This window comes from Fukomys damarensis, unplaced genomic scaffold, assembly GCF_012274545.1.
Source record: "Fukomys damarensis isolate Sample0158 unplaced genomic scaffold, DMR_v1.0_HiC HiC_scaffold_39, whole genome shotgun sequence".
Classification (NCBI taxonomy): Eukaryota; Metazoa; Chordata; class Mammalia; order Rodentia; family Bathyergidae; genus Fukomys; species Fukomys damarensis.
In genome coordinates, this window is record NW_022900951.1 from 19,724,445 (window position 1) to 19,732,578 (window position 8,134).

General features: G+C 44.2%; 1 long non-coding RNA gene across 1 annotated transcript in view; it reads right to left on the bottom strand.

Annotated features, from left to right (window-relative positions):
- Positions 1-8,134, bottom strand: part of LOC117284755 — a 19,114-nt gene that overhangs the window by 6,909 nt on the left and 4,071 nt on the right. The window contains exon 2 of the long non-coding RNA XR_004515866.1: positions 3,639-3,758. This is a non-coding gene — a long non-coding RNA (uncharacterized LOC117284755). The remainder of the gene's footprint in view (positions 1-3,638; positions 3,759-8,134) is intronic.

An 8,134-nucleotide genomic window follows, 5' to 3' on the forward strand; every position in this document is an offset into this window, starting at 1 on the left:
CACACACACACACACCCACACACACACACACACACACACACGCAGATATACACACAATAACAACAACAACAAAACTAACAACTTTTGACACTATATATAGCATATAACTTTCTACATGTGTTACAGAAAAAACAGTTCACAAAAAGTGGGAGTCTCTCTGGGTGAGGTGGTGCATGTGTATAATCCCAGCACTTGGGAGGCTGAGGCTAGAGGATCGCCGAAAGTCCAATCAAGGTCAGCCTGGGCTACATAGTGAGTTCAGGGCCGGTCTGAACTACACAGTGAGACCCTCTCTCAAAAAACAAAAACAAAAACAAAAACAAAAAAACAAAAAAACAAAAACAAAAACAAACCCCCCAAAATGCTGAGTCTCAAAAAGTACAAATAGATACAGCCTGGCATTTTGTTCTTACAATTGTCCAGTAACTTCTCATCCCACTTCTACCTCCAACTGTCCTAATCTCACAACTCCAGATGATTATGATAGGCTTGTTTTCTGATCATCACATATGTCAGAAATTCTTAAGTTACATTTTAAGTTGTAGACCACACCGTTACATGACTTGTCTATAAAGTAATCTGATTTCAAAGGCAATTTAATGTTAAAACTACTTCCACACCAATGTTCAGTTGATGACGTTTAAGCCACTTCTCTTCTGGTGAATCAGCATGATTGCTTCATTGCGTTAGGTACTTTGCTTTGTGTAACCCTGGCAGTTTCATTTCCTGTTAAAATAGTATCATCTAGAACCCGGATAAGCCCTTTACCTTTACTCTTTCAGCACTGAATATAAGCAGAATATAAAACATACATCTATGTTTGGGTGATAGTATATTACATATTGTTTTAGTATTCTTTAAAGGTTGGGAAGGGAATTATTTGTTCTGATTGAAAAAACAATTCTTTTTTGAGACAGGTAGTTCAGGGGAACCTTGAACTTACTATGTAGCCCAGCCTGGCCTCAAATTTGTGGCAATCCTCCTGCCTCAGCCTCCCAAGTGCTGGAATTATAGGTGTGCACCTCCATGTCCAGCAAAAAAAAAAAATCTCTGAATAAAAATATTTGTCTGGAAGACTTCTCTTATTGAAGCTGTCCTGGCTGATGAGATTGGATTTATGCCTAACTTCTTTCTTTTTAGATAAGAAACATCACAGTCTCCACTGTCCTCTCCCAGGAAGTCTGGGGTGGCCTCAACTTCCTCAGAATATGTTCATGACATATTCTAACAACCTGTAGGAGAGGTTTTCATTACCCACATTTGAATTTAGAAAAGTCCAAAGCAAGACATAGTGAGAATGCACCACAACACGGAAGATGAGCAAGAGAAAGCATTTAAAAATAGAATCACATGACCTGCAAGCAGAGTAGGGGAAGAGAGCAAGAAAAACAAAGGCGTTGGGAGGACTGGGGGGGAGCAGTGGCGCCCGCCTGCCTGTCAACCCCCCCCCATCAGGATGAAGCCAGAGGATCTGGAGTTAGTGTTCAAGGCTGTAATGATTAAACACTTTTTGAAGCGTCCTCCTCAGAGCTGCTGTGACGACCTGAACACAGCGTCCTGTGGACAGCTCGGGGAGCTATGTACAGCTTGTCTGGCTTCTGTGGGAAAATTCACATTTTCAGTTTTCTGTCTGGGGAGCGAAAAGCCCGCCAAGTACCATGGCCCTGGTGGCAAGAGCCTCTGCCAGCCTCTGCTCCGCATCCCTTCACTTGCTCATTGGTGGGGCGCCCTACCACCTGCACGGTGCCCCATGCCTGGTCCCTCTCTGGAACCCGGACCCAGGCCACTGCCCCCACAAGTTGGCCCCACGGTTTCAGCAGAGTTCAGAAGCTGGGAGCCACAGCCCAGCCGTTGGTGGCCACCTTCCTTGCCTGGAGGGTGCACCTTGTGCAGCTGAAGGGTGGCAGAAGCCTCCGTCCCAAGGATGACTGAGCTTGCTGAAAAACAGCAGCTGCAAGACAGGCATTCAGATCTCCTCTTTCTGCAGCTCGGCGGTACGGGGTGAACCTAGCATGCACCAGGCCGTGCTTCCAGCCCCAGCACCCAAGAGAGGATTTGCCTTAGGTTTGTGCGATTGCCTGTTTCCTTTCGCAAACAGGAGATAAAACCTTGCCTAAGAAAGATGAGATGAGGGCTCTACCAGGAGAAAAGAAACATCCTTTCATGGGGCATCCTAGCAGGGCAAAGTCTATATAAACAGACTTTGTTCAAAGAATTCTCTTCCTTTGGCCTCCGCACATAACTCTGTTGCTTCTCCACAACCAACTCTTTGTTCCCACCCATCCACCAGCAAGCAGATCTTGCAATTTCTTCAGGTCTTTGTTTCCTTATGAGCGCTCCCTGGGTCCTGTAAAACTTCCTTTACATGCATATGTTCTCTTCCTTTTGGTCTAGCTTATGCCAACTTAATTCTCAGACCAAGCTGGGATCCTAGGAAAAGAGAGACCCGTGGGAATAAATGCAAGGCACGGAGATGACTGTGCAGTGTTGTGGGAAATCTCTCCGCCTGATGCTACCCTGTTCTTGGCCCTTGAACTTGGAGCTCTAGGCTCCGCCCTGGGCTGAAAGGATCATTCTGGCTCAGCATGGAGCCCCTGTTTAGAAACCGCCTCAAGTTCCTCGAGTTGCTTAACAGATCACATGGTAGCCTTGCTCCCTGCTGAGTCCTAAAGGCTTGCTTAGCAGTTCAGGTTGTGTTTTTGTTTCTGCCTTCTAACTAACAGAGCACGCGCTTGGCATGCAGCAGAGGACTAGGTAAGACATGGGAAATTTGAATTTTTTTTTTGAGACAGGGCCTTGCAATAAAATTAAGGCTGGTCTTGAATTCACTATGTAGCCCAGGCTGGCCTAGAATTCAGAGATCCTTCTGCCAAAGCCTCCTGAGTGTTGGGATTACCCTTATGTGGCACTACAGCCAGCTGATTCTTTATAACAAGTACAGAATAGTAAAACCAGAATAATTTCTCCCACATGATCACATAGATAGCTCAAAGAATGACATTTACTGTGCATAACTTACATTATCTTGTTCAATCTGCATCACCAGCCAGGCATGGTGGTGCACGCCCCTGATTCTAGCACTTTGAAGGCTCAGGCAGGAGGATTGCCAAGAGTTTGAGGTCAGTCTGGGCTACCTAGTGAATTCAAGGCCAGCCTGGACTACATAGTGAAACCCTGTCTCAAAAAGCAAAGAAGGGAAACTGTCTGCACAATCAACTTGTGAGGTTCAAGTTTATGACCTTAGAATCTTGAAATGAGTTATAAATTCAAGTGAAAGCACATATCTCTGACTCCAAATGAGGCTAAAGAAAACAACTACCCACAAAGCCTCCTCTTCACCCCTCCCACCAACCAGTAAACAAATTTGTATACTATTACCATGTCCAGAATTGCAGGGTTAAGGGCACTCAAGGACAAGGCTGTACGTGCTGCATAAACTGGGACAAATTCTCCACCTGAGTTTTGTCAACTACGCTTCCCAAGCAGTAAAATATGTGCTTCAGCAGAGGAAAAACTAATCATGGGTGCAGACAACACTAAGCCAAGCACAATATCCTGCCTCTGAAGGAGAGGCCTCCGTCGCAGGCTAAGTGGAGGGAAGACAAACCACAGCTGTGGCCCTAAAAAGGACAACTGACCTGGGCCTTTCATTTGCTTCCACCTCGTGCGTGCACTTAATTCCAGAGTTGCACTTAACAGGAAATGAACCACAGCAATAGCCAGTGAGCATCAAAGGTAGCAGGAGAGCAGGAGGCAGACTATTAAAGGAATGAAAGGGGAAATGTATGAGTCACGAGCATTCAATACCCAGTAGAAGGCAAGACTTCGTGGGAACTAACAGGCAGGCCGCCTGAGCTAGCACAGACTCAGAGCTCTTTAAAAAGTGTAAAGTTCTATACAAACGTGAGGTCACGCAGTCACATGAGAAACTATTTTGTTCATGGAGATCATGGAAGTTAATTTGGGAAACACTGATTTGCAGTGCACGCTTTTCTTTAAAGCACTGGGGATCAAACCCAGGGGTGCTCTACGACTAAGCTAAATCCCTAATCCTTTTTATTTTTCATTCTGAGACAGGGTCTCATTAGGTTGCCCAGGCTGGATTCCAACTCAGAATCCTCCTGCCTCAGCCTCTTGAAGAGCTGGCATAACTGCCCAGTTTATGCATTGTTTTGGTTTTGTCCATTTGCTTTTTCTTGTAGAAAGAATGATCTTTGTTCTTAGGCTTATAGAACTGGAAATATCGTGGATTATGTGGCACTTGAACCCCCACCCTTTTTATTAGTACAGTGGTGCCTTGGTCCATGAACTTAATTCTTTCCACATTTCTGGTCGCAAACCTAACTGGATGAGAACCAAATCAAATTCAACGGTTAGGTTCAACATTGACCTTATGGGGAAATTTGATTCGGTTCGCATTCAATTTGGTTTGTGACCAGAAACATGGAATAGATTAAGTTTGTGAACTTAATTCCTGTGAATTACACATGTTTGTGATATATAATGAATACAGCAAAACCTAGGATTGTGAGCATAATTCATTCTGGAAACACGCTTGCAATCCAAAGCACTTGTATATCAAAGTGAATTTCCCTATAAGAAATAATGGAAGGCCAGGGATTTAGCTCAGTGGTGCAGCCACCTGCCTCGCAAATGCAAGGTCCCGAGTTTGATCCCTGGTACCAAAATAAATAAATAAATAAATAAACAAACAAACAAATAAAATAATGGAAACTCAGATGATTCATTCCACAACCCAAAACCATTCATGTAAGAGTGATTACAATACTGTAATATAATACAAAATAATAAAGAAAATACAAAATATACTTCATGGCTGGTATGAGGGCAACAAGACAGAGGAAGGTTATTGTGTAGGACAACTTCACTAATGGAATCATTGCCATGTATTGGCTCAGTAGCAACTTTAAGAAGGAACCCAGTGACACCTGCTTTGCCTCCTTTTGAAGAAATGTGACACTGCATTGTCATTAAACAGATTCATTGCTCGCACTGCACTGCTACAGCCTTATTCGGGTGGTGCCTGTCTACAGAATTTTGCACATTTCCCACATGTTACACATCTCCCTAAACTCATTTGAAGTGAGGGATTCCTCTGCCTTTTTCTCCTCCTCCTCTGCAGACAAGATCTCCTCCATAACCTCTTGCTGTTGGGAAACAATCACCCACAATCTCACAACGAGGGAAGGGGAAGGGCAGCTCAGGTGTAATCATGTGATAACTATTCCTATTGCAAGGCATCACTTGTTTATCAAGTTAAAATTTACCGGAAATGTTTTGCGGAACAAGTTACTTGCAATCCAAGGTCTGACTGTACATTCACGGTGGGGAACTAGGGCATATACATATGGCATCTTGATCCTTTTTACTTCCCTTTTCCCACCCCCCCATCTCCAGCCTCCTTGTCCCCACAGGCACTTCGATTCTGCCATGGATGTTTGCATGTTGTTCTTTACTAAAAATGATAAATTTTCAAATCATGGTTCCAAAGTGGGTAGAAAACAGCAATCTGATTTTGCTCCAAGGCACAGTAACTCTCAACCTTGGGGACTTTCACAAAAATATTGATGCCTGGGTCACACTTCTCAGAGATGCTCCTGTCATTTCTGTCATTGGTCTGTAAGTACTGCCTGGGCGCTGGAATTTTTTTAAATTGCCCAGGTAAATTGAATGTGTGGTTCTAGGCAAGAACCAGGCTTTTCTTGAGAGAGAGAGAGAGAGAGAGAGAGAGAGAGAGAGAGAGAGAGAGTTCCTGTGCAGTTCAGGCTGGGCTTGAACTCACTATGTAGCCCAGGCTGGCCTCAAATTCATGTCGAGCCTCCTGCCTTGGCCTCCCAAATGCTGGGATTACAGGCGTGCGCCACTACACCCAGCATACCCCCTTTAGTTTAGGGAGCTCTCCCTAGAATGTGTCCTCAGAAAGCCAAGAATCCAAGCATCAAATAACACTGTGTAATCTTTCCACTCTTCATGTGTTTGGGAGACAGAGGCATAGAGGAATGTCCGTGGTTGATGACTGTCCTGCTGGGGCTGCTTACTGCTACTGTTCAGGCTGTGTGTGGACCAAGACAGTGTTCAGGTGGGCTGTGATCAAAGACTCTTTGTGAGGATTTATGTGTAAAGATGCAGCACAGCAGAGCTTGATATGATCTTAACAAAAACCCACATAATTTCAGCCCTAAAAATGTTTCTCTTGGCTGGTGCATAGCTCAATAGTATTGTTACCAGATTCTGGGGTCCTGTAGACTCTTTCCAGGAATTCTTTCTAGGTTCTTGGTATCCCAAAGACTTGGACAAGACACGTGAAAAAGGTAGCAAGGTTTTACCTTTATTGCAGGTAGGAAAAGAATTACACTGCAGAGTGAGTTGGGCCAGCTGAAGGTAGGAAAAGAAGGACCCCTGCAGAGTGACAGTGAGACACTAGAGAGCTCACAGTGGCCACGAGGTGAATGGCTGAGGTCTTTCCTATCCCCCAGTCTCCAGGCTGATGTCAGCTCTAGGCCATCCTATCAAAACCCTGCTTGATTTCATGCCAGAAGAACTGAAGACAGCACTTTCTGGTTGGTCCCAGGTGCACGGCTGGGAACTGTGTTCTGCACCTGTGTCCTGGATCTCTGTGATTGACAAGCCATGCCCACTTGCCCAGCCAGCTCACCATGCCCTAATCTTTTTTTTTTTTCCTGGAATTGAACTCAGGACCTTGCAATTGCCAGGCAGGCACAGCACCACTGAGCTATATCCCCAGCCCCATGCCCTAGTCTCACTTCAGCAGAGTGCATGTTTACCTTGTTCTAGGCCTGGGGCTGATCCCTGCCCCCACAAAGCTTCATGGAATGGTGCACTTTGGTATCTATGTAGTTTTATTTCACCTTTCTGAGAGCTCAGAGAAAGGGTGGATCTCTACCCTTTATCTCTGAGAATTCAATCTACTCATGGGACTGAGGCTTAATAAGAGGCCAAGAACAACAGCATGATGAAATCAGAATCACAGGTTGAAAATGAAGACAAATTTGGAAGAATCTGATGGCAAGATTAAAAGGCTCACTGCTGTGACCTTGCTGAAACTTCATTTTGTAATTTGAGTTTGATATAAATTCTGCCCCACCATTTTTTCTAATTGTCTGATCAAAAAAAATAAATAAATAAAACTGGTGTCACCTTGACAAATGCTTCTTAATCTGAAAATGTTAAAATGTGATTTCTCTGAGTTAAAACTGAAAGAAGAAAGCAGTAGGAAGATTCCTCAAAGAAAAAATTAAAACTAGAACTATCATATGATCTAGAAATCCAGTATGTATGTATAGAGTATGTAGCCAACAGAGCTGAAACAGGTTCTCAAAGAGGTATTTACTTACTGATCATTTTTTGAGACAAGGTTTTGCTATGTAGTTCAGATTGGTCTTGTGGTGATTCTCCTGCCTTAGCCTCCCAAATGCTGGGTATACAGGGGTGCCACCATGCCCAGCTTCAAGCATGCATTTAAACAGCCTTGTTCTTGGCAGCCCCATTCACAGCAGCTGAGAGGGGGAACCAACCAAACTGTCCAGTGCCAGATGATGGCTACACACAGTGTGGTCCTTTCCACACTATGGGCGTCATTATTCCTCCTTCAAATGGAAGGAGATCCTACCCCGTGGTGTAACACGAATAAACCCTGCGGATTTTACACTAAGTGAAATAAACCAGGCCCCAAAAGACAAATACTGTCTGATCACAATATTTGTGATTCTGTGAGGTATCTACAGTGGTCAAATTCATCGACACAGAAAACACAGGAAGGGTTGCCTGGGCAGGAGGAGATGAGCTGTTGTTCAGTGGGTACAGAGTTTCAAGTTTGGTTTTTTATGATGCTGAGAATCAAACGTGGGCTTTGCACATACTAGGCCAGTGCTCTATAGCTGAGCCACATCTTCAGCCTGAAAGTTTCAGTTTTTTCACATGAAGTTCTGGAGACCCACTGCCCAGTAATATATATGTAGCGAACACCAGTGAACTATACACTTAAAAATGGCCGGGCCATGTACCCCTATAACCCCAGAAGGCTAAGTGGAAGGCTGAGGTAACTTAGGGAGACCCTGCCTCAAATTAAAAACTAAAAAAAAAAAAAAAAAAA